Source organism: Oculina patagonica, chromosome 4 (genome assembly GCF_052425735.1).
Source record: "Oculina patagonica isolate OP01 chromosome 4, crgOcupat, whole genome shotgun sequence".
Lineage (NCBI taxonomy): Eukaryota > Metazoa > Cnidaria > Anthozoa > Scleractinia > Oculinidae > Oculina > Oculina patagonica.
In genome coordinates, this window is record NC_135761.1 from 14,409,664 (window position 1) to 14,436,043 (window position 26,380).

The 26,380-nt window shown below is 40.3% G+C and overlaps 1 long non-coding RNA gene across 2 annotated transcripts; it reads right to left on the minus strand.

Moving 5' to 3' along the window:
- Positions 1-10: 10 nt before the first annotated feature.
- LOC144649669 (uncharacterized) lies at positions 11-26,121 on the minus strand. Of its 2 annotated transcripts, none has more exons than XR_013569920.1 (2): positions 25,937-26,121; positions 11-650 (listed from the first exon to the last, which is right to left on the minus strand). It is a non-coding gene; the product is annotated as an uncharacterized LOC144649669 (long non-coding RNA). The 2 variants fall into 2 exon arrangements; XR_013569921.1 differs by lacking the exon at positions 11-650 and adding an exon at positions 803-853.
- Positions 26,122-26,380: the final 259 nt, after the last annotated feature.

Genomic DNA, 26,380 nt, shown 5'->3' on the forward strand with positions numbered 1-26,380 from the left:
TTTATAAGAATAAAAAAACTTTCAGTTTGTTTTGTTGTTTTATTTGTTTCAATGAAATAACCGAGATTCTATTTTGCTGTTTTGGAACAGTTGTACCAGGACGCGTTTAGTATCGAGGAAGGAACAGCACTCAACGAGCCATCACAGAAGGAGGTTACTCGTCAGTTTTTTCGAGGGTTTCCTCACGCCATATCTTCAAAACTGCAGTTGGATTACCCCCACTGAGTCGTATACAATTACAAATTTTGCCAAACAAGCTCGTCGTATCGAGGAGGTCCTGGCTCGTACCCAGACCCCTATACCATTTTGTTGATTCTGGTTAGAAAACTGCTATTTTCCAGGGGTGAGGGGGGGGGGGGGGGGGAGAGTGTGACAGTCGTGAGTGACACGACAATTACGTCACTCCCATGAGGGAGAGACTGAGTTCGAGTTGAGAACTGGACGCCTCGTGGAGAGTTTCGCGTTTCGAACTCTCTGTTAGTTATCTTAGGTTTTCTGCCCTTTGTAACGTCTACAGCATGTCCACACGCAGTTGGACATGTTTGCCGACAACATCTCCCTCCTCGCCTCTTCCGATTGTGCTTATGCTAGGCCTTGAACTTGATGAAGGATTCACTTTCAATTTACACGGACTCTGTATACACCACAACCTGGAGGATTAATTGTATTATTACAACTAGCACGAGAAACCGTTGACGTAGACTACGAATAGATCGTTTGAAACAAGGGTACCTTTTGGGTGACACACGTTATTGTTTAAGTAAAAATGCGACCAAAATTGCTCTGGTTTACTCCTTTTTTTTTTGCTGTCGTTTCCAGGGCGTTGCCGCTGAAGACCCAATCCAGAGCTTATCTGATTAAGTTCAGTAAATTGAACATTGAGAGGTAGTAAAAAATATATATATTGCCTTAATAGACATGGTACGAAATTATCAAAAGATGGGCCGACACCCAGCCAACTGGTACAGAGACTGAACGTCAAGTGTGTAGAGGCACGAAGTCCACCAAGAGGTCGTACTACACCAGCTGTCTAACAGCTATGAGGACAGTATTTTATGTTGAAAGTAACATTCCATTACACCGTTTTGTTTCAAAACATTGACAGCTTTTTTTGAGATAACAGAATTTTCTAGGATATTTTATCTTTACCTTTTCTGATACATTATTTGCATTATTATTGATAAATATTTTCATTATTTATTATTTACTGTATAATTTATTTAACATTTTCTACATTAATTTGTATTGTATTATACAATACCGCAAGTAATACAAGCCTGCAGTAGACTGCCGTTTACCCGCTTTTATTGAAAACCCTGTATAATAGCAACTGTCACAAAGGTTAATATAGACATGGTAGTACTTCTTTAAGTACTTAAGTACGGTGGCTTGTTAGGGCCATCAAAACTAACAAAGTCTATTGAAACAAAGTGGATTTTGTTAAGCTTAGTTTGTACAAGCATATTTTGAAATGCTTAAGTTCTTATATAATACAAAAATTTCCAGTTTATTACTAAGCGTATCTTTTAGTTCAAACTTATAATTTTGCATTCTTCTAATAGGTTTTAACTTTTTGTCTTTTAAATACGTAGTAGTAGTACAGTTTTGTATTTATGGTATTTTTTGTTGGCCAGTTTTACATTTACTTTTTTAAACTTGTGGATTTTATTGTTATTTATGTTATACTTGAAATGTTTAAAATACTGTAGTTCTTCCCAGCCTCTCAGCAGAGACCCTGGGAAAACCGTTTTACCAGAGGTAGCCCCCTAGTTTTGCTGGATGGCAATCAACCCTGCCAGCCCATACTGAACTGAGCAATAAAATACTGGCTATTGAACTATGGCTTGAATGGGGATCAGTAGAGCTTACTGAGATCCAACAAAATGTCCTTGTCTGGAATTGCTGCTTACAAAAGCATGACTGATCAACTGCCATCTGATAATATTTACATTATATGGCATACCTTAATCTCATAAGATGGATGAGAGAGCCATATCTGTTGCATCAGATGAGAATCTAAGGCACCTTAGCCTAGTTGCCCAAGGAGATATTCTTGCCCTAAAGGCATTCGTTTCTGATCAACTTAGCAAGAGACCTAGTCAAGAAGACTCAAGAGAGCAAAGGAAGAAAATGTTAATTGAAAAACTAGTGTTGGAAACAAAAAAAGTTGGTGGCAGAAATTTAACCACCACCAAGAAAAAAAGGCAAAAGTCTTAGAAGCAGCATCTTTGAAGGTCAAAACCAGAAAGGTCAAGCTTGCTCGGCAACATTTTAGCGAGGAAGCAAAACGCTTTGTCATGGTACGAGAAAGCACAGCAGGAGGCCAACGAGAGAATGCAATATCAACAACAGCTACTCAAGAAATTATGACAATCCTCTGTTTCTTCCAAAAGAAACAGAGGCGATGGCTTCACACTGGGAAATTATATCAACACCAATAAGTTGTCCAAGCCACGACTGTATTTATTATCTTAATGCAAAACAAACCTAACTGGCAGTGGAAAAGACAATCTGCAGGTCCCTCAGTCAGCTTTTACTCCAAACTACTTTGCTTCCACTCCAATACTAGAGGGTCATGATCAGCATCATGTGTAATTATGAGCTCTCGGATAATAGTGATAATGAAGTTTCATTTAAAGGCTTTGGCTCATTGAATGCTTGTCCTTTGCTCCTCGAAGACACTTTGATGAATCCAATTATTACAGAGCTTGATGACAATCAACACACAAGGTAAATGACCAAAATTTCTTTTTGTGCGTGGTCTCTTGAGGAAATGTTAATCTCACTGGTCTTCTGTTTGACTCTTATGTCTAGGAATTATAGATTATAGAAATTATACTTGATCCCGAATATGTAAACAGCTAGCTAATCAAAGAGTAGGCCTAGTTTAGCTTATTCTCTGTGCAAAAAGCTCTTTCAACCACTGTAATTGCACATTTTGACATTTTGTGTACGTTTAGCAGACGAAAACGTAAATTTAACACTAACTACAGCATACAATCATCTTACCCTGTCCGTGTTCGCCATCTTGAAAGCAGCAGCACATGTTTGATGCGCAGAGCCTGGTGCACAGTTATAAGTGTTGATCGACAGTTCTAAGTGTCGATCGACAGTTGCAAGTGTCGATGGCCAGTTAATAACTGTCCATCGACAGTTACTAACTGTTGAGAAAAAAAATAAAGAGGTAGTTTTGATCGCCCTAACAAGCCACTGTACTTAAGCGACTTCTTTAAGTACTTATTTTTTAGTACTTCTTTACGTCTTTACGTTTGTCGGGTCGTGTAGGAATTTGCAAGGGCTGAAGAGTTACTTGGACAGTCATCAGCTAAAATAACTATAAAAACGGATTATTTTTATAAGGAGAAGTTGATTGGCCACGAAGCTCCAGAGCTACAGAGCATAGAGGTCATCCCGCAGAGTAAGAAAAGCGGATAAGAAAACCCAACGCGCCACACCACACCTACAGCAAAATGGAAGACCAACTGATTCTTAAAGCCCGTTATCTATTTCAAATGGAAGTTTTCTTAAAAGAGTACATGTATGTAGAGAATCGTATAACTTTCCATTTGTGCACCCAAACGTTATCTGCAATCCCCCTCCAAACTCTCACAAAATAACTTATAAAGAAGAGATTTTGACAGCAATTGACTTGCTGCTCGATTTTGAAGTACAACCTTTGAAAACAAGTCATCAGAAATGAAATCCTCCATTGGGATATGCACCTTCTTTGATCATACAATTGTAGGGTTAAAAGATTCAACATTTCTAACAGTTGACCAAGTAAAGGATTTGTGTTAAGTGTAACGAAGCTCTTGTAAAATATCTTAAATCTGTCAATTTGGTCAGTGAAGCACAAGTAAGAATTTCGAACAGGATTACTTTGGGGAACACCTTCTTTTCATAGTTACTTTGTCACATTCAGTAGCTTTCCATACATAAACTAATTTCTTTGGCCACCCTGGGTTCAGACGAAATTTACCGATACAGCCACCATCAATAAATAAGGACATGACTGAAAACCCTAATTTAAATATGTTGAGATAAAATGTAATAAATAACAAGCAATAAAAATTCATTGTGTAATTTTATGAGATCCTGTTACATAATTGTGACTAATTTGCTCTAACTGTCAAATTGTTTTACTTAGTACATTTAGGGTATATTGGGCACAGGAAGTTTGGAGTGCTGGCCTTTCCAGAGGTCATTAGGAGGGCAGAGGAGCAGGCTAGGGGTGTCCCAAAATCCCTAGCCTTTAATCTTCTTAACTCTCCAGAAGTCATTAGAAAGACAGAGCAGGCTACGGATGTACCAAAATCTCTAGCCTTTAATCTTCCTAACTCTCCAGAGGTCATAAGCAGGGCAGAGGAGCAGGCTAGGGTTGTCCCAAAATCCCTAGCCTTTAATCTTCCTAACTCTTCAGAGGTCATAAGCAGGGCAGAGGAGCAGGGTAGGGGTGTCCCAAAACCCCTAGCCTTTAATCTTCTTAACTCTCCAGACGTCATTAGAAAGGCAGATGAGCAGGCTGGGGGTGTGCCAAAATCCCTAGCCTTTAATCTTCTTAACTCTCCAGAAGTCATTAGAAAGGCAGAGGAGCAGGCTAGGGGTGTCCCAAAATCCCTAGCCTTTAATCTTCTTAACTCTCCAGAGGTCATTAGAAAGGCAGAGGAGCAGGCTAGGGTTGTCCCAAAATCCCTAGCCTTTAATCTTCTTAACTCTCCAGAAGTCATTAGAAAGGCAGAGGAGCAGGCTGGGGGTGTCCTAAAATCCCTAGCCTTGAATCTTCTTAACTCTCCAGAGGTCATTAGAAAGGCAGAGGAGCAGGCTGGGGGTGTCCCAAAATCCCGAGCCCTTAAATCGTCTCAACTCTCAAGAGGTCATTAGAAAGGCAGAGGAGCAGGCTAGGGTTGTCCCAAAATCCCTAGCCCTTAAATCGTCTCAACTCTCAAGAGGTCATTAGAAAGGCAGAAGAGCAAGCTGGGGGTGTCCCAAAATCCCTAGCCTTTAATCTTCTTAACTCTCCAGAGGTCATAAGCAGGGCAGAGGAGCAGGCTAGGGGTGTCCCAAAATCCCTAGCCTTTAATCTTCTTAACTCTCCAGAAGTCATTAGAAAGGCAGAGGAGCAGGCTAGGGTTGTCCCAAAATCCCTAGCCTTTAATCTTCTTAACTCTCCAGAAGTCATTAGAAAGGCAGAGGAGCAGGCTGGGGGTGTCCCAAAATCCCTAGCCTTTAATCTTCTTAACTCTCCAGAAGTCATTAGAAAGGCAGAGGAGCAGGCTGGGGGTGTCCCAAAATCCCTAGCCTTTAATCTTCTTAACTCTTCAGAGGTCATTAGAAAGACAGAGGAGCAGGCTGGGGGTGTCCCAAAATCCCTAGCCTTTAATCTTCTTAACTCTTCAGAGGTCATTAGAAAGACAGAGGAGCAGGCTGGGGGTGTCCCAAAATCCCTAGCCTTTAATCTTCTCAACTCTCCAGAAGTCATTAGAAAGACAGAGGAGCAGGCTGGAGGTGTCCCAAAATCCCTAGCCTTTAATCGTCTTAACTCTTCAGAGGTCATTAGAAAGACAGAGGAGCAGGCTGGGGGTGTCCCAAAATCCCTAGCCTTTAATCTTCTTAACTCTCCAGAGGTCATTAGAAAGGCAGAGGAGCAGGCTGGGGGTGTCCCAAAATCGCTAGCCTTTAATCTTCTTAAGGTCATTACCCTGAAATAGAACTGAACACAATTTTTTAACCAAACTTCGCCTATTGGTTTATTACTTTAAGGGAACTTAAATTTTGAAATAAAAAAGGGGGGTCACCAGATTCGTTTAGGAGCAGAAAGACCTTGTATATTCCATATAATTCCTTTAAAATTCCTCTTCGAGTACTAGCAAAGTACACGTTTTTAGCGATAATTTATTTTTTAAACACAAGAATTGATCTGTTTTCATTTTACAGAAAGAACTTGATCGCTACACCCAAAATATGAGAAAAAATTGATAGGTCACCAGACTCGTTTACGAGAAAGCGACAATTTACTTCTCTCGCGGACTAAGCCACATAGAAAAAAGCCGCCATTTTGTTTATGTGCGCGCGCTCGCGCGCGCTTATTACGCATAAAATTCTGCGCAGTAAGGATGCGCAATGCAATACAGGGCAATGACCTTAACTCTCCAGAGGTCATTAGAAAGGCAGAGGAGCAGGCTGGGGGTGTCCCAAAATCGCTAGCCTTTAATCTTCTTAACTCTCCAGAGGTCATTAGAAAGGCAGAGGAGCAGGCTGGGGGTGTCCCAAAATCGCTAGCCTTTAATCTTCTTAACTCTCCAGAGGTCATTAGAAAGGCAGAGGAGCAGGCTGGGGGTGTCCCAAAATCGCTAGCCTTTAATCTTCTTAACTCTCCAGAGGTCATTAGAAAGACAAAGGAGCAGGCTAGGTTGTCCCAAAATCTCTAGCCTTTAATCTTCTTAACTCTCCAGAAGTCATTAGGAGGGCAGAGGAGCAGGCTAGGGGTGTCCCAAAATCCTAGCCTTTAATCTTCTTAACTCTCCAGAGGTCATTAGAAAGGCAGAAGAGCAGGCTGGGGGTGTCCCAAAATCCCCAGCCTTTAATCTTCTTAACTCTCCAGAAGTCATTAGAAAGGCAGAGGAGCAGGCTAGGGGTGTCCCAAAATCGATAGCCTTTAATCTTCTTAACTCTCCAGAAGTCATTAGAAAGACAGAGGAGCAGGCTGGGGGTGTCCCAAAATCCCTAGCCTTTAATCTTCTTAACTCTCCAGAGGTCATTAGGAAAGACAGAGGAGCAGGCTGGGGGTGTCCCAAAATCCCTAGCCTTTAATCTTCTTAACTCTCCAGAGGTCATTAGAAAGGCAGAGGAGCAGGCTGGGGGTGTCCCAAAATCCCTAGCCTTTAATCTTCTTAACTCTCCAGAAGTCATTAGAAAGACAGAGGAGCAGGCTGGGGGTGTCCCAAAATCCCTAGCCTTTAATCTTCTTAACTCTCCAGAGGTCATTAGAAAGACAGAGGAGCAGGCTGGGGGTGTCCCAAAATCCCTAGCCTTTAATCTTCTTAACTCTCCAGAGGTCATTAGAAAGACAGAGGAGCAGGCTGGGGGTGTCCCAAAATCCCTAGCCTTTAATCTTCTCAACTCTCCAGAAGTCATTAGAAAGACAGAGGAGCAGGCTGGAGGTGTCCCAAAATCCCTAGCCTTTAATCGTCTTAACTCTTCAGAGGTCATTAAAAAGACAGAGGAGCAGGCTTGGGGTGTCCCAAAATCCCTAGCCTTTAATCTTCTCAACTCTCCAGAAGTCATTAGAAAGACAGAGGAGCAGGCTGGAGGTGTCCCAAAATCCCTAGCCTTTAATCGTCTTAACTCTTCAGAGGTCATTAGAAAGACAGAGGAGCAGGCTGGGGGTGTCCCAAAATCCCTAGCCTTTAATCTTCTTAACTCTCCAGAGGTCATTAGAAAGGCAGAGGAGCAGGCTGGGGGTGTCCCAAAATCGCTAGCCTTTAATCTTCTTAACTCTCCAGAGGTCATTAGAAAGACAGAGGAGCAGGCTGGGGGTGTCCCAAAATCGCTAGCCTTTAATCTTCTTAACTCTCCAGAGGTCATTAGAAAGACAAAGGAGCAGGCTAGGTTGTCCCAAAATCTCTAGCCTTTAATCTTCTTAACTCTCCAGAGGTCATTAGGAGGGCAGAGGAGCAGGCTAGGGGTGTCCCAAAATCCTAGCCTTTAATCTTCTTAACTCTCCAGAGGTCATTAGAAAGGCAGAAGAGCAGGCTGGGGGTGTCCCAAAATCCCCAGCCTTTAATCTTCTTAACTCTCCAGAAGTCATTAGAAAGGCAGAGGAGCAGGCTAGGGGTGTCCCAAAATCGATAGCCTTTAATCTTCTTAACTCTCCAGAAGTCATTAGAAAGGCAGAGGAGCAGGCTGGGGGTGTCCCAAAATCCCTAGCCTTTAATCTTCTTAACTCTCCAGAAGTCATTAGAAAGGCAGAGGAGCAGGCTGGGGGTGTCCCAAAATCCCTAGCCTTTAATCTTCTTAACTCTCCAGAGGTCATTAGAAAGGCAGAGGAGCAGGCTGGGGGTGTCCCAAAATCCCTAGCCTTTAATCTTCTTAACTCTCCAGAAGTCATTAGAAAGGCAGAGGAGCAGGCTGGGGGTGTCCCAAAATCCCTAGCCTTTAATCTTCTTAACTCTCCAGAGGTCATTAGAAAGGCAGAGGAGCAGGCTGGGGGTGTCCCAAAATCCCTAGCCTTTAATCTTCTTAACTCTCCAGAAGTCATTAGAAAGACAGAGGAGCAGGCTGGAGGTGTCCCAAAATCCCTAGCCTTTAATCTTCTTAACTCTTCAGTGGTCATTAGAAAAACAGAGGAGCAGGCTGGGGGTGTCCCAAAATCCCTAGCCTTTAATCTTCTTAACTCTCCAGAAGTCATTAGAAAGGCAGAGGAGCAGGCTAGGGGTGTCCCAAAATCGATAGCCTTTAATCTTCTTAACTCTCCAGAAGTCATTAGAAAGGCAGAGGAGCAGGCTGGGGGTGTCCCAAAATCCCTAGCCTTTAATCTTCTTAACTCTCCAGAAGTCATTAGAAAGACAGAGGAGCAGGCTGGAGGTGTCCCAAAATCCCTAGCCTTTAATCTTCTTAACTCTCCAGAGGTCATTAGAAAGGCAGAGGAGCAGGCTGGGGGTGTCCCAAAATCCCTAGCCTTTAATCTTCTTAACTCTCCAGAAGTCATTAGAAAGGCAGAGGAGCAGGCTGGGGGTGTCCCAAAATCCCTAGCCTTTAATCTTCTTAACTCTCCAGAGGTCATTAGAAAGACAGAGGAGCAGGCTGGGGGTGTCCCAAAATCCCTAGCCTTTAATCTTCTCAACTCTCCAGAAGTCATTAGAAAGACAGAGGAGCAGGCTGGAGGTGTCCCAAAATCCCTAGCCTTTAATCGTCTTAACTCTTCAGAGGTCATTAGAAAGACAGAGGAGCAGGCTGGGGGTGTCCCAAAATCCCTAGCCTTTAATCTTCTTAACTCTTCAGAGGTCATAAGGAGGGCACAGGAGCAGGCTGGGGGTGTCCCAAAATCCCTAGCCTTTAATCTTCTCAACTCTCCAGAAGTCATTAGAAAGACAGAGGAGCAGGCTGGGGGTGTCCCAAAATCCCTAGCCTTTAATCTTCTTAACTCTTCAGTGGTCATTAGAAAAACAGAGGAGCAGGCTGGGGGTGTCCCAAAATCCCTAGCCTTTAATCTTCTTAACTCTCCAGAAGTCATTAGAAAGGCAGAGGAGCAGGCTAGGGGTGTCCCAAAATCGATAGCCTTTAATCTTCTTAACTCTCCAGAAGTCATTAGAAAGGCAGAGGAGCAGGCTGGGGGTGTCCCAAAATCCCTAGCCTTTAATCTTCTTAACTCTCCAGAAGTCATTAGAAAGACAGAGGAGCAGGCTGGAGGTGTCCCAAAATCCCTAGCCTTTAATCTTCTTAACTCTCCAGAGGTCATTAGAAAGGCAGAGGAGCAGGCTGGGGGTGTCCCAAAATCCCTAGCCTTTAATCTTCTTAACTCTCCAGAAGTCATTAGAAAGGCAGAGGAGCAGGCTGGGGGTGTCCCAAAATCCCTAGCCTTTAATCTTCTTAACTCTCCAGAGGTCATTAGAAAGACAGAGGAGCAGGCTGGGGGTGTCCCAAAATCCCTAGCCTTTAATCTTCTCAACTCTCCAGAAGTCATTAGAAAGACAGAGGAGCAGGCTGGAGGTGTCCCAAAATCCCTAGCCTTTAATCGTCTTAACTCTCCAGAGGTCATTAGAAAGACAGAGGAGCAGGCTGGGGGTGTCCCAAAATCCCTAGCCTTTAATCTTCTCAACTCTCCAGAAGTCATTAGAAAGACAGAGGAGCAGGCTGGGGGTGTCCCAAAATCCCTAGCCTTTAATCTTCTTAACTCTTCAGTGGTCATTAGAAAAACAGAGGAGCAGGCTGGGGGTGTCCCAAAATCCCTAGCCTTTAATCTTCTTAACTCTCCAGAGGTCATTAGAAAGGCAGAGGAGCAGGCTAGGGTGTCCCAAAATCCCTTGCCTTTAAGTGGCAGTTTCTCTTAAAGAGGTCCATCGCATTTCGGGTTCGGAAAAAAGTTTTCCCTCAAACTTTGCCCAGTGAACTATCTTAGATTGAAAGTAAATGCAACGACTTTAGTTTTTGGAAATAGGGTTAAAATATATTTTTTAGAGCTCTCAACAGTGAAGGCTGCAAAAGGCCTAATTTTGAGCTTGGCCAGAACGAGAAATTGACGAGCTCGCTGCTCAAAAACAACCAAACGCACCAAATTATTATTATTATTCCTAAGTTAAGTGGTCCTTCAAAGGTTGGAAACGCATGTTAATTTTGATACATTTTGATTTACGGGTCCGTGAAAATTTAAATATCAGCAACCGTTAGATCGCTTTTTGTAAACATGCAAAAGTATGGTGTCTTCGCCGGCCTTTATTTCACGAGTCCAGACCAGACCATTCTAAATTCCAACTGAATCCTACTAAACAGATGTTAAGAAGCATAGAAATATAAAAATACCTTGCACTTTTTATCTTCCTTTGCCAGAGCGACTTCGAAAATTTCGTGCTTATGCGAGTAAGCTCATTTGCATAATGTGTATGAAATACTCGCATAAGCAAAACAAACACATGTGTTTTGTCTTTTTCGAGTGGACTAAGGAGGAGGCACAAAACAACTTTGAACAAGAGCCAATGAATATTCAGCAAAAAATCACTGACAAATGTCATAATTTAAACCATCGAAAATAATTTTTTTGGATTACAAATACTTTTTATCATCTTTTAGTTCATATTTGAAATCTTTTAATTGTAATATCCTAAACATTTTGCATTTCTCATTGTATGATTTAATAATGTTATATGTAGTATTGATAATATAATAAATAACTTTTCCCTTTTGGTAAAAGATCAATGTTTGGAGTGGTAAATTTTAATTTATGCTTTATTCTTAAGTTAATTGAAGCTTATTATAAGTGTTGTATGACATTCTAGTACTAATATTTCACCTAACTAATTTATATCCAGAGATTTTCTCAATCCTGCCCAGAATCCCACCTAAGGTCCTGCCTAAGAATCCTTCTGAAATCCTGGAGCAGATTGATCCTGAAACATTTAACAGGAACATCCTTATCAAATGGCTGCTTCGTTTCATTTGTTACTGGTGGACGCACTGTAACATTATTGACCGTGGAATTGAAATGCTTCTCAAATTCTTCCATGCATTTTGTGCTGTGCTATCGGAGTGAGTATCCTGAATGATTTTTTTTTGCTGCAGCATTCCCTTCAAGCTTATACATGCTAAAAACGTTTTTTGGTCTGCAGAAAGACTGTTTCCAGTAGTTGGTTGTACATGTATGTACATGTTTGTCCAAAGTGCCACTCTCTGTATAATTATGAGTCTGCTAATGGGACAGTAAGCGGCAGGAGACTGTCAAAGAAATGCTCCTATGTGGAGTTTCCAAACCGCAGACACAGAGCTCATCGAAAACCATGCAATAAAGTCCCGTTGAAGGAGGTCAAGCTTCAAGATGGAAACCTAAAACTGTACCCAAAAAAGGTGTACTGTTACAATAGCATCATTGAAACATTAAAACTCTTCCCTCAACTACCCGGTTTTACATTACGGTGTGAACTGTGCAGGAAAGAGAGAGGACAAGCATACCACATTTATTGAGTGATGTGATCCATGGTACTGTCTGGAGAGATTTCAAAGGCCCAGATGGTTCACGCTTTATGAGCCATCAATGAAAACGTGGCCTTTAATGATGAACGTTCATTGGTTTCAGCCATTTAAACATTCCCCATACAGTGTAGGAGTCATTTACCTTGCCTAATGATGAACTTAACTCGTGCGGTGAGATACAAAAGAGAGAACATTATTGTTGTTGGAATTATCCCTGGCTCTTGTGAACCTTTTATTCTCAATCCCCATTTAGTTTCCCTTGTTTCAAAACTGAAAGGGCTGAGGGGAGGAAGGAGTTGAAGATTGTCATTCAGGCTCACCTAGGATACCAGAGAGATTTTTTGCTGCAGCAAGGAAATTGTGTGATTTTTTGGGACATGGTGGCAGAAGAGGCTGCTCAAAATGCAAAAGAGAATACATTCCAGGTAAACATTTTGGCATAAAGATGAACTTTTGGGGATTTGATAATTGTATGTCCTGAATAACTGCATGTAGATGGGATAGATGGAACTGAAGAGATGAATAGAATTAATTGGCAGACGTGGGCACTGACAACATGCTATATAAATGAATTTTTTTAGAAAGATGCCTATTCATAGCTTTAAAATATAACTGGTAATTCCCTTCAAATTTATTTTCAGATTCATTAGCTTTAATATATGGAGATCTTCAAATTTTTAGAAATGAAACATATTTTGTTTTATGTTCATAGAATGGAGCAAAGTTCAACTGGCGTTTGAACCAGCTAGATCCACCAACAAGCGTAAGGAAGGACTCACAGCCGAAGAGGAAAATAACTAAGGCTCTAGAATGGAGCAAAGTTCTACTGGCGTTTGAACCAGCTAGATCCGCCCACAAGCCTAAAGATGGACTTACAGCCCAAGAGGAAAATAACTAAGGCTCAAGAAAAGAATGGTCCCCCAAAAAAGAAAGGAAAGAAAGGAGAAAGGAAGCGCACGAGAAAGCGCACGAGATTCATTGATGGATAAAACGTGAATGTTCATAAATTATGACAATGACAGCACTGAGCAGCAAAAGTTGTGTACTCTTTGTCACACTGCAGGGTGTAACAAGACCAAATACATGTACCATAGCGATCCATGTAAAGGGATTGCATTCTTCGACACTCAATCAAGAATAGCATCCTGAAGTTAGTGCAGAGATAAAGGACCAAGAGAAAGTTTTGAAAGACCTGCAGAAAAGGCAAGAAAAGTTGAAGAAATAATTTGACATATTGAAGGCTGCAAGAGAAAGGACAACAAGTAGTTTCAAGATTGAGGAAGTTAACCAGATCAAAATACATGTATGTCGATAGAAGCGCTTTGGATAAAGATCTTCTGATCCTAAAAAATGCCTTGAGCAACAAGATTCCTCTTGTTGAAAGGATTGATTGGGAACTACCATACCTAATCAAACGGTACAAAAGATCAAACATAGACATTTCTTCAATACAGGAACAACACTGAACTTAATTTATCAGTCTGTTCATGCCACACCAAACTTGAAGGTGGACATTATATTAGCTGTATGAGGTCAACAGTATACACTTACAGACTGGTCCCAAGGGGAACAGTAAATTTTGTTTTCCAAGACTCATGATGCTATTTGAGGTGGGGAAAAGTTGTGTAAGACAAGAAGCAGACGAGTATGAGAATGAGGACCAGTATTTCCTTAAGCAGTAGAAAGAATTTTTAAGTCTAGTGCTACGAATAGGCTAAAGATTGGCAAAGGCAGTAAACCCAAAACAGGGTTTCCAAAATTGCGTAATGGAGAATGCCAGGAACAGTGGACTGCTGTGACCAAGCATTTACATGTGCTGCACTGCCTTTAAGTACCACACAGAAAACAAACATATCAAAGCCAAATATAGTCTTAGAAAAGCGAAAAAGTATATGAGGCAATTGAACACACAGGAGAGTGGTTTTGATTAACCTGAAAGTGTTCTAGTAGTCAAGACAGACCTAAAGACTCAAAACGGATCCAAGTTTTTCAACAAATTGGTTTCACAAACAAAAAAATGTTCCCACTAGAGAATCTCCCATGGGTTTCCCCGATCAGGCGTCTTTTTTTTTTTCTCACTTGAGTTTGAATACAATGTAGCTTGTCATTTTTTTTACCATATCTTTTGTGGAATTCAATGGACTTTAAGCTTCCTTTCAGTGTTGAATGAATACAAAGCACTGAAGGAGATCACTTTGTAAGAAATGCTTTTTGAACTAAACACAGTTTTAAATTTGATGGACTTGTCTTGGAATAAACCCTTAACAGCCCTTTTATTCAGTTTTTCTAGTTTTTTGGAGCTTTAATGTAGTGCCATACATAAGGCAAAAAATTGGTTGTCATCTGATTATTTCGTTGTCTCTTTCATTCCATTGAAGACACAGCACTGGCCAAAATAATTATGTGGGCATCCCCATAGGCCTGCCTGCCCAGATTAAAGCAAACAAATGCTTATTAATTTTACTGTGACAACAAATACTGGTGAGGCTTTCAGTCTTACTAAATTGTTTTAAATATATTATTTAATGAAGTTAAATATATTATTAAACTTAGTTAATGACTAGAAGCTAATTGTGGCTGTTCTGTAGTTGTCTGGCGTTAGCTTGGCCTTAGCATGGCGTTGGCGTGGCTTGGCGTTTACCTATGCATGGCATATACTTATGGTCAAAGCGCTGCGGGCAACTTACGGCGCTCTCGTAGTCAGCGGTTAACTGCTGCGTTTTTATGCGTGTGCCATTGCACATGCTAGTAGTTTTCACTGAGTCGCATAGCTTCACTGAGTTTGGTGCTCGAGGCGTTCTGGCTTATTTCGAATTTTTTTTAGTGTTGTTGTTTAGTTGTTTAGAACTCGATTGTTTCTTGGCAACCTTTTGGCCTGTATTTTCTTCGTTTATTCCACGTTGGGGGAGAATTGTACAAGCATTTGTCCGTCCTCTGCTGGATTGTTTGTCTGTGGTTTTCCCCGCCTTGCAGTATGACCAATACGGGTCCCTCCACGATCTACGTTCAATAGCTTGTCAGCGGGCTTGTTTTCAACCATTTCTCTGTCGGCTTCTTCCTTATCAGCTGCGGATTCAGTGGTAGTTATGGCAGTTTCGTCGGCGACCACGGCTTCAGACGCTATCACTGTCGCTGTGGCTCAGGCGCTGCAAAATTCCTTACCGGTCTTTGTCGCCGCACTTCGGGCAGAAAACCACATCGCTTCGGTGACCAGCGCTGCCCCTCTTTGGTCTAGTGATGCCTACCAACGTTATATCCGGACATTAGCTAACTCTCTTATACAGGTTTCTGGCCAGCTAGCATAGCAGGTATGGGTTTTAACATTAGGGGCCTTTGTTGCTCTCTTGGGGTTGGGTGCCTCAGGTTTGGTCCCCTGGGGGCTGTGGCTTATGGGCCATGAGCCCCCATTATCATTAATCAGATGAGTCCAATAACACTTCAGAACAGTCACCTTCATAAAACAGTGTTACCAACTTTTTTGCTATTTTAAAACAACAGTATCAATAGGCCGGCGACAATTCTCAAGAGGCCATAAACCGTCAGCAGTCCCCCTGTTTAGTGCCACTTTTATTTGCTTCTCTGATGAAGAAGCTATGGCGTGCAAAGGTGGCAATCTCCCAGACTGTTCCAGATCCATCCCTACCTCTACGAGCCTCCCTCAGCCTCAGGAAGGTAAGATAGATCCTCGCAATTTGATTTGTGCCATTCTGGCAAACAAATCACCCCTTGACATGCTAAAATCGGGATGGGGGCCGAAAGCAAACACAAACAAACAGCCAAGGGCAATCAAGGGTCAGCCACACAACAAGCAATCAAGGCTCACCAAACATTGGACCCAGAGGTCACTGTTATTGAACCTAACCCAACAAAAAAAACACTACACAATGTGGCAAAGCCTGGCACTTCGAGTACTGCTGATCATATTGACCACAAAGGAGACGACCGATACAGAAGCATATGCTCCTGATGATATAACCTCAGCTGCATGCTGGTCGGCCAGCAAGGCACTTTATTTTTATCTGGAACTTGTTGCTGGAAAACCTCTTTGTGCCGAGAATACCCCTGCAATTTAGCGGTTAGGGGTTAATAATATTGCCTGGTTTTGGAGAGCTAAAAAGTGCAAAATTTAACAAACAAAATTGACCTCACATTCAACAAATTTGCTATCAAGGTCAAGGGAGACTTCGATCAAGCTCAACAAAAACAATTCACGTTCAAGTGAATTTCATCGTAATGCACCAGCCATGTCTGCTCATGCTTTATTGATAGATGGAGGTCTGTAGCCGGACACCCTTTACGAAAAAGAAAAGCGCCAGCTTCAAAGCAAAAGACACACGTTGTGCCAAAGACAGTGTTCCTTCTTGATGAAAGAAATTCTAACATTGATGACGAGGATGATGATGAAGGTCAGAATGATGAATATGTAATTACAGAAGAAATGATTTTAGTGAAAGGGGAGTTTGATTTGTTAGCTGGTGCTTGATGAACAATCAATTCACCAAGAACTGAAACAGTCAAATTTTCCACAGATTTCAGTGTAAGACTTTGACTTTGTCAAAAGAGAGAGAAACACCATTGTTGCACCTGTGGTAAAAGAAAACCATGCATGGGACTATACACACGTGAAGCATCTTTGTGGTGCTGGTAAGCTTTATGTTAGATTGAATCATAGTTAGTAGAGGGAGACTGGCTAGGGAACTCGGCGAACTTCAAAGAAGTATGTCTTTGTTTATACGAATTCCAACGTCATGTGGCATTGACCCCGTACACAACATTTCAAGATGGTGTCCGAATAGTAGTGCAAGTGTTGCACGAGTTTCAAAGTCTTTCTATCGTGTTCTTATCCATTTTTGGTCTCGCTCAGTTTATAGATTTGAATAAAAGTAGCTTATGAGTAGTTTTGCGGGATGCCAGGCGAAAAATTGTGCGGTGTTTGGTTGTGGAATCGTACTGGAGAACAAAAGGTCTTGGGATATTCAAGCTTCCACTTTCGAAAGATGAAGAGCACAACCTGATGACATAGAGATATGTACTAAGTAGCCAAATAAATAGCAACAGCATACAATATTATTGAACTGAAATCTTGCTTTTCCACTGATGGAGGGCTGAGCCCGAAACGTATGGAACTTTGAATTGTTTTAAAGGCACTTTTTACTCATTTAGTGAGAACTTTTTTTTACTTTGTACTTTTACAAGTGCCATTCAGCACAAGGAAATTTATTTTTCCTCTTATTGTTGATTACCATATTATTATGCGGTGTTTTATGAAATTCGTGTGTAGTGGTTTCCGTTGCTGTGAGCTGTTGTATTCAAAGATTCATTCTTATAGCTTCTGTTTGAAAACTAGTTGTAAACTAGCAGTTAAAAATATATGTTTAGCAGTGACTTTTTTTATCAGCTGTGGAAATTATCAAAAAAAAAAAAAAAGTTATCAATGTCACACAATGTCTGTCGGTTTTTGATGTGCGTGACAATATTGATGCTTTTGCTTTTGAATGGAATCCTGATTTTTCCCTCTAACTACCTTTAGTTGAATCTGCAGAGATGACCAAAAAGAAAGTTAAGTTTGGGGCACTTCCGACGGAAAACATGCCAAAGAAAACCCATGAAACTCCAAGCCTCCTCAGCGACTTGCAAGAGAAATCGTGAAAGAGGTTCCTACTTCAGCCAACAATAAGGAATATTATAAAGGGCAAGAGGATCAAAGGTTTAAAAACCATCAGCGAGTGGATAGTGGAGAAATGCAGTGACAGATTTGTTTTGTGAAAGATGAAGGACTGTTTTCAGCTGCCTGAATTCGAGCTGATATTTGACAGTCTGGGATACACTATCTCAGTTTATGGATGGTTATTACCAGAAGATCATGAACTCTATACAAGAAGCCTAAGGTCAATAAACAATGTGACAGTCTATGATTTAATTAGAGATATAGGGTGCCAACTAATTTGCCCTGGAGTGTACCCCAAAGAATTAACTGGAGACACAATTCGGCATGTCACCCCAAAGGTTGTGGATCCCTTGTACAGTGATGACGAGAGTGGTTTTGATGTGTTCCCAAAGAAACAGTTCTGCGGCCTTCTGATGCAATTACTCTGCAGCCCAAATCAGACCTCTGCAATTTTGTATGGAATATTCACATGTCAGTAACCTCAAAGAAGAGAAGCAGAGGAGGCTTAGAACCAGTGATGTAAGGCACGTGTAGTACTGCATGAGACGTAAGTTCACTGCAGACAAAGATGAATTTACTAAGAGAGTAGAATGAAGAAGAAATTACAAAATTTATGTGTAGATATAATAAGAGATGACTTCATTAATAATGGTGAATCTCATCTGTGAACATTGAACTTTTTTGGCAGAACAGTGCAACTTGTCAGATATCACCCCATGATCATAGTTTTGTTTATCATTGGCTCTACCGGTGTCTCGGAAGGCAAGACGGAACAGGGAGGCGTAGCGAGTACATGTAGGGCCTAGTAGTGATGGGGGGGACAGATAGCACTAGAAAGAATCAGCCAAATGTTGGGTTTTGTGTAGGACTTTTTCGGGACCCTAACGACCCCTCACAAGGAGGGAGTCTATGCACATTTATATGTTCCACCACACGTGTTTTCTTCTCAGACGCACCACAGGAAGGTAGAGTTTTGCTCACAGTTTGTCACGATCAGGAGAATGCAATCAGGTCTCAGGAGGCACAGTGACAATCCTGACATCCACGGGTACAATGCCAACACCCTCAGAATTCAGAGGACAGTTTCCTGTCACAGTGGAAACACACGAAGCCGAAAAGACAAACACAGAGCATGGGAACAAATCACTGATGAACCGTTGCCATGCAAGAAAAAAAACAAAACTTTGACTGTACTTTAACCTTGAGTTAGCTATAGTATTGGCAGTTGATTGCAAAACAAGCTCCTTCAAACAAAAAGGGACAATTAACAGACCTAATGTAAATAATGTTTTTCTGTTTTTAAATATAGCAATTAAAGTGGAACAAACAGTAAATAGCATTTCTTCGAAGTTAGATGATCATCTCAGACATATTTTTTTCTTAAGCAGAGAGGTGCAAACAAAACCCATGAAACATACAACAAAATGAAAATTACCCTCTACTGGGTGAATTATTTGGGAGAGCATAAAATTTCTAACCCAGTAATATTACCGGTAGTCATAATATACTGAACCCACAAATCTAAATGTTTCATGCATTGAAACATGAATTACATGTATAATTTATGGCTGACACAAGCTTTAGTGACTCCCAAACTTTTCTTCTCATATTTCATGTAAAATACATAAATATGTGGTCAACCTTTATAGAGACTGGGGACTAGCCCAGTCGTGTCATGTCGTGTCAAGTAGAGACTGGGACTAGCCCAGTCAAACCTCACGTGTGGTTATTTGTAGTTGTTCATCATTCGGATTTGTTATGCTCGAATAAATCGTCATTTAACATGCAAGGAAATGGATGAACTCTTATTTATAAAACATGCCTGTATTCAAAGCTCCTATCAAGTAAACACTAGACAAGGTCACGTGAGGTCACATTAATACAGGTTTACCTGTAATTAATCAATACTGGAGCTTTTTACAGTGAAACCCAGAAAGCTTTGCACAATAGAACTGTTTCTGGATTGTTTTCTGTTTCACAAGGCTCAGATCCAATCCGATGTGAAATGAAGAGGCAGGACTTAGCAACACTAGACAAGCCAGACCAAAGAAACCGTGCACCAAACAGCCCGGACCACTCATCACAAGCCCTGCAGAAAGATGCTACCCAGTAACAGTAATTTTGCAAGCTGAATTTATCATCACTTTTTATTGTCTGTTAGTTTGATGGTGCAGGCCTTATTCATGACTCTAACAGTTCCTTCATACACTGTAATATGAAATCTATTTAACAATTAGACTTTGAGGCCGAGTTTTCTATGAGCAAATAGTCAACTCGGCTACGCCTCGTTGACTATCGCTCATAGAAAACGAGGGCGAGTAGTCTAATTGTTTTAGTAGAAACTCTAAAGGATTGCAATCCAAAACCTACAATATTGTGCACTTTGAAGACAAAAATCAAGAAAAATTTACCGCTTAAAGAGCTACTCGCGCGCGCGACTGTTTTCTATCGGCGAATAGAAATCAGTGGGAGAACCAATCAGATTCGCGGATTTCCAATAGAACACAGCCGAGTTTCTACTAAAAGTTGTTATAATGCGATTCCTTTTTATAAATGTTTTTCTTTTGTTCCATTCATCCAATGAATTAGCTTATTAGCTTGTTATATTATAATGTTGTTTTGATGTCATAATCATGTTCTTTGCATTTCATTGATGTGACTAATTATTAAGTGATTATTATTATATCAATCACACCTTTTTATTATCTTACTCAGAATAGAACTATAGTTTATATTTTTATATAAACAATTGCAGTTCACGTAAATTAGCACAGTGGTTGCACAAGTTACTTTCTTTAAAAATAGCAGCTAGTTACATCATGTTAAATTATGTTGTTTGGTAGAATACACACTTCAAGACATTGTTTACGTTTTTCGTATTATATTGTATGAAAAGAATCACAAAACACTTGCAGTATTGCAACCCTCCAAGTTAACTTTTTTCTTTAGTGGCCATTTGGCCACTGACTGTTCAGGTTTGGTCACCAGTAAAAAAATTTAGTCGCCAAAATATATGCATTAGTTAATAATTAATTAATAAACAGATTAATTAATAATTAATTAATAATTAATAATAATCTTATTATCTAAAAAATTGAAGGAGTAAGGTGAAAGAAGTACGTAATGTTGATTCAAGTACATGCTTTTATTGCAACAGTTGATCATCATATGAGAATAGCTTCTGATCATAATGAAAAAGTACATATTAGCCTCAGTGTTGTGAGTTGATCACAGTTCTCATTCAGTCATTTTAAATTGATTGGCTTTTGCTTTCGATAAATTTTTACAATTAAACAATGTAAATGTACATGCCTTCAAATAGTTCCATTGATTTACAAGATTCAAGTTATTTCTTTGTGGAGATTAACTAGGTCTTCCTTAATTCCGTAGCTCAATGTAGACATAGCAACTGCTAAGAGTAAACTCAAGCTCTCCTGTTAGTCGACCGACTCTTCAACACTGACGCACAAAGCTGGTGTATTTTACCGCCATTTTCCCCGCGAAAATATTTGATGAAAATTAAGATTAAAAAAGTCACTTCACAAAGCACAGAAATATTTTATATATAATTTGTAATTCACACAAAATAAATACATATCAAACGACCCAGATTATATCAAGTTAAAATAAAAGATATCCTCAGTTGCAGCTGAATGGCGGAAAGTGTTCTATTGTTTATCTTGGCGGTATCAAATTTTTCCTAAGCCCGTGAAGTGAAAACTATTTTTATTGCATCGCTTATGATCATTTTAAATGTTCAACCAAGTTTTCTGCTTGAATAAGCAAAGTCAGCAAACAACATAAAACTTCATCTGGAAATTAAAAAGACTGCGTATTAAAATGGACAGAAAAGTTAACGCTTAATTTGTTTGTCGTTGTAAATTTAATTTGCGAACGGAATGCAAAAACAGAATGCGAAAAAAAAATTCACAAGTTTGAAGGCAATCACTATAGTTCTTATCGATGAAATATCCTACAATTAACCCAGGTTCGTTCACACAAGTCAAATTTATTTACTTGAACTACGAGCCGCTTTTCATCGCGGTTTTTTTATTTAAAGAATAAATATTACCGCACATGTTTTGATTAGATTTCTAGTGCTTGTCTTACATTTGCTTTAACAAAATACGTTTCTCCAATACATCTGGATGTTTCTTAAATATATTGTGGTCGAGCTTTCCAAGCTTTTGCTTTTCCTCTTCTTTCCTAAGGCAAATGTTCAGATTGCGTGCGTTGTCTCATGCCTCAAGGTAAGATTTTCACGTGCCAAAGTTCAGTTGAGTGGAACGAATTTCGTCGCATCGCATCCCAATCTCAAGTGAATGCAATTCCTTTATTTTTCGTGAAACATTTCATTTTATTCAGTCTCCATTTCTATAGGTAAAAATCCCATTACAATTAGCTTTACAAAATGAATTCTTAACGCTCAGCGCGAATTTTTTTCGCTCCAGAAGACAGTTCGCTCAAGCTCCTGACGCATAGGTCACGTAAAATTTAGTCACCGAGCTGGCGACTTGCGTTCTAATTTAGTCGCCAGCGCCAAAATTTTAGTCGCCATGGCGACTAAAATGGTCGCAACTTGGAGGGTTGTATTGAATAAATAAAGTTTACATTAATAATTTTAACAATGCATATGACACTCTCTCAGCTCAGTATTATGTAAGGAGGGGGGGGGGGGGGGGGCGACGATCATTTATCACTCTCATGTTCATTCATTGTCATGAAAATTTCAAATCCACTTGGCTTCCAGGGACAACAAGGTGCTGCCCCTGAACCTTGTAGGGGGACTAGGCAGTCCCAGGCAGCCCCCACACCCCTCACCTGTAATGAGGCCTCTGGGCTTGGTTGCATAAAGATTACATGTAAATGGGATTTTTTGCAACCATTCTCTGTGTTCCTGAAGGTCTTTTTGCGCACTTTTATTCCTCGAATAAACCTGAACTGTCCATATATTCATAATAACCTGTTCCATTATTATTTCTTCCAAAGGTACAAAATCATGTAAAGGCTTGCCACACCACAACAGCCAGTATAATTACTTGTTACCTGGTTTTTGGTAAACTGCTGTGCTCTAGCAGCACCTGGGTGCCACAGGCCACATACTTTTGCCATTAGGTGACTTTTACAACTTTACTATCATGATTGCTTTTTGGAGCTGGCCGGCACCCTAAAATTCCTTACAGCAGAGCCTTTGGGCACCTTGTGATTATTCTAAGAGCACAACTTTGCTTAAAAGTTTGATCCAATCACCTGGCTGAACAACAAGCCTGAGTGGTATTATTCAACCCTTTTCACTATGGGGACTCAGCTCAAATACCAAACACCAAACACCAAATAGAAGATTCAACATACGGAAAACAAGTGATGTTATTGTCTGAACAGTTCCTGTAGCATCATAATCTTTCCCCAATGTCATCACTGTATAGCCCATTACCACTCAAAAGTAAGTTGACAGTCCCTCACATCTCGATCATTGCATCTCGAAACTTGTTTCGCAAAAATATCAAGGCAGTCAAAAAGCCAACAACTTGCAAACATGGTCAGTCAGCAAACCAACAGATTTTAACACAGGCAGTAAACAAGCCAGCAAATTTTAAATACAGGCAAAAAATAATACAGGCAGTCAGCAAGCCCCCATATTTTTGACACTGGAAGTCAAGAAGCCAACAAAATTTTGAAAACAGTCTAAAAGCCAGCAGCAAGCCAACAAAATATTGAATGCAAACACAGCTAGTAAACAGGCCAACATATTTTAAATACAGGCAACAATTCAACAAACTTCAAACACGGGTTGTCAACAAGCCAAGAATTTGCAACATAGGCTGCCAACAAGCCAACCAAAAGAAACTCAAATCAACAGAATTCTAACAAAGGGCTAGAAACACAAAGACTACAACACAAGTCCTCCAACAAATTGAATAAACTTAAACCAAACAGACTGCTCTTAAAATAAATGGCATGTAATGCATGCAGAAGCAATGACGTTTCACAAAGGGTCTAACATAATCTTGGGGAAATTTGTTAAAAACTTAACGTTAATAAAAATAGCTGACACCTTGTGCATGACAAAGCAAGGCTGTGTTCTAAGGAAATTTTCAAGAGGGCCGGGTGCCCGGCCGGGCGAGCAGTTTTATTTTTCGGTCGCCCGAGACCAAATGTTTCTCGCCTGAGGCGACCGTGCACCGCTAGAGCACAGCCTTGGACAAAGACTGTTATCCAATTGCAGTGTACATTTTTAAAACCTAAGAAGCAGTGTTGGTGATTGTATTAACAGCATAGAGCGGTTTTCACTTGACTGTCAAAAGTAAATTGCGTTTGCTTTGGTTTTGCATTGCTACGCTTAGTGATTGGCTCAAAAATCTCGCGCCACTTTCTCAGCCAATCAGAACTAAACCAAAACCAATCGTGACTCCCTCGCGCATGATTTCCCGCGCTTTGTTCCGGCTACATGTATTTGCTTCGAGTTTTGATTGGCTCACTGGATTGTCTGTGTCCTTTGTGATTGGCCAGAGTAATTACTTTGGTTTTGGTTTTACGACACTCAATTGAAAACTGCTCTAGTTAGAAACTGATGAAAAATAAATAAATATTTTTAGCAGTAACTGTTATGAATTTACAGGCCAAGGATGCAAAGTTAATGATACATTTCTTCATAGATTTGCTCAATTGAATAACAGCAATATTTTATTTCATTTTGACTTCTTTTTTAAGATTTCTCTATGTTTTCTCAACAAAGATTGCGTTAAGCTGGCGACACACTAGCCGATTTTATTCGCTGCGCCAATATCTGACATGCTAGATATCGGCAATTTTATATGCCGGTCGCGGCGATCAGCGAAAATCGCAATGGCTCACCCGGCACACTTGGCACACAAATCGCCAAGTGTGTCGCCGGCTTTATATTGGAGCGTGACATTGATGAATGACATGCGATATGCGCGAGCTAGCTTTTAAAAGCTGTGAGAAAGGTCAAACCAGGCTCACAGCGGCCCTAAATATTGTAACTGAAGAATAAGGTCACGTGAATCTGACGTACACGCCTCACTAATAGTCATGTGATTTTCCGTTCGCTCTTGTTGTTCGAGTAGTTTTGTGCAATGTGTGTGTGTTAGGGTTTATATTAAATCGATGTGGAACCTAAAAAGCCTCTGAATCCTTCTACAAAACCAGCAAAAATGTCCTATAGCATTGTTTTCTCTCACACACGTCATCGCTTAAAAATTGGCAATAACAATTTTTAGGACAGTCTTAAGTTAATAAGACAACAAAATCAGGGAAGCTTACAGCAACTTTACACTCAAAAGGTTTGATTAGCAAAATGGCTTATATGAATTGAAATGTGATGGATGTAATTTGTAAATAATATACCGTATTTTCTCGATTAAACGCCCCCGGCGTTTATTTCAAACTAGGCCCAATAGGGCCGGCTTTTTTTTGATTTTAGGAGTTTTTTTAGGCCCTATGTTTCTAAGAAATGATTTTTATTCATTATTTTTTTAAGCTTTATAATTAGACATTATTTTTAAAGCATATAAAACCTTTAATAATTGTTTAAGGGGTTTATTTTCAAATAGCTTGGAGACCCGGCGTTTATTCGGGGCCCGGCGTTTAATTGAGAAAATACGGTATTTGTATGTACATAACCTACTTATTTATTTATTATTTGATTATTGGTAATTATCATTGTAAATGACCTCATGACATAAGCCTAGGGCTGCCTTAAAGTTTGTATGTATATACAGGGCTCATAATAGCGACCAGTCAACGGACAATGTCCGGTCAAGATGAAGCTAGATGACGAATTGACTGGACAAAGTTTTGATTTGCCTGTCATTTTGACCAGTCACATACATGGCTTTATAAATAATAACTGATGACCAGAAAAAAATCAATAACATTTTTGATACAAATTTATATGTTAAGCATCAGTTAACGTAAATGCGAATGACTTATTAATTGACTTTTTTAGCCAAATCAGTGAAGAAATATCGTGTCTTTCTATGCCACGCAAACAAAGACAATCTAATGAAATTGCTATTTTCAATAGGGACGTTCCATTTTTTATCCGCACCCCCCTAAGGATGACAGGAATCCGCACCCTCAATTTTTTGTCGGTGCCCTTTGAAAAATGAAATCCGAAGGGTTGATTGTTTGTCGGCACCTTTGAAAAAAATTTCCGAACGGTCCAAATTTTGTCGGCTTCTTTGAAGAAAAAATCCGAACCCCACTTAGCAAAAACCCGCCATCCTTAGGGGGGGGGGGGTGCGGATAAAAAATGGAATGTCCCATATTTTGACCAGTCAGAAACGACAGGTGACCCAGCTAAAATCTGTTAATCCAAAAATTATTTTGAGCCTTGATATATGTATGCATGCATGCACTAATCACAGGTTTTAAACGTATATTATTAAGAAATAAAAGTCCTTTTATGAGGTCAAACGGTTGAAGGTAGAAGACATTTTGGATGGACTCCACAAGTCCACAAGTCCACAAGTCCCAAAGTCAAGATGGCGGTCCCCTCACTTGTCTCAAAGTTAAGTTAATTGCTTAAACTGGACAAATTTTGTAAAATTAAACGAAACTTACCTCAAGTTGAAGTTTGACTGAAATCCTACGAAGCCATTGGTCTGGAAATTTGAATGCAACAAGTTTCTCGCAGTTTTCAGGCCGACTGTTCTGGAATATTTCCTTGACCTCGTTTTCACTCCGTCTCTGCTCCGTTTCAAAGCACATCTCTTATTTTTGACTTCAGTCGAGGGCCAGTTTCGTCATACTCGTGTCCAAGTGTCCAATTTCCCAGCATAAGAGTCTAGTAGTTTTGCTGGTCGTAGCTTTGACAACCGTAGGCGGCGAAGGCTTCGCCAGGCCAATGAACTCGCCACGTGAACCATGTTTTCGTTCAAAGAATTGATTACACCCCACAGTGGGTTGCTATCGCGTGTAGACTTATCAAGAAGCTCCTCTTCAAGGTTCTCAGTTGAATATTCCTTCGTTTATTCGTCGAGGTTTCATGGCCAGACTCGCTTGCAA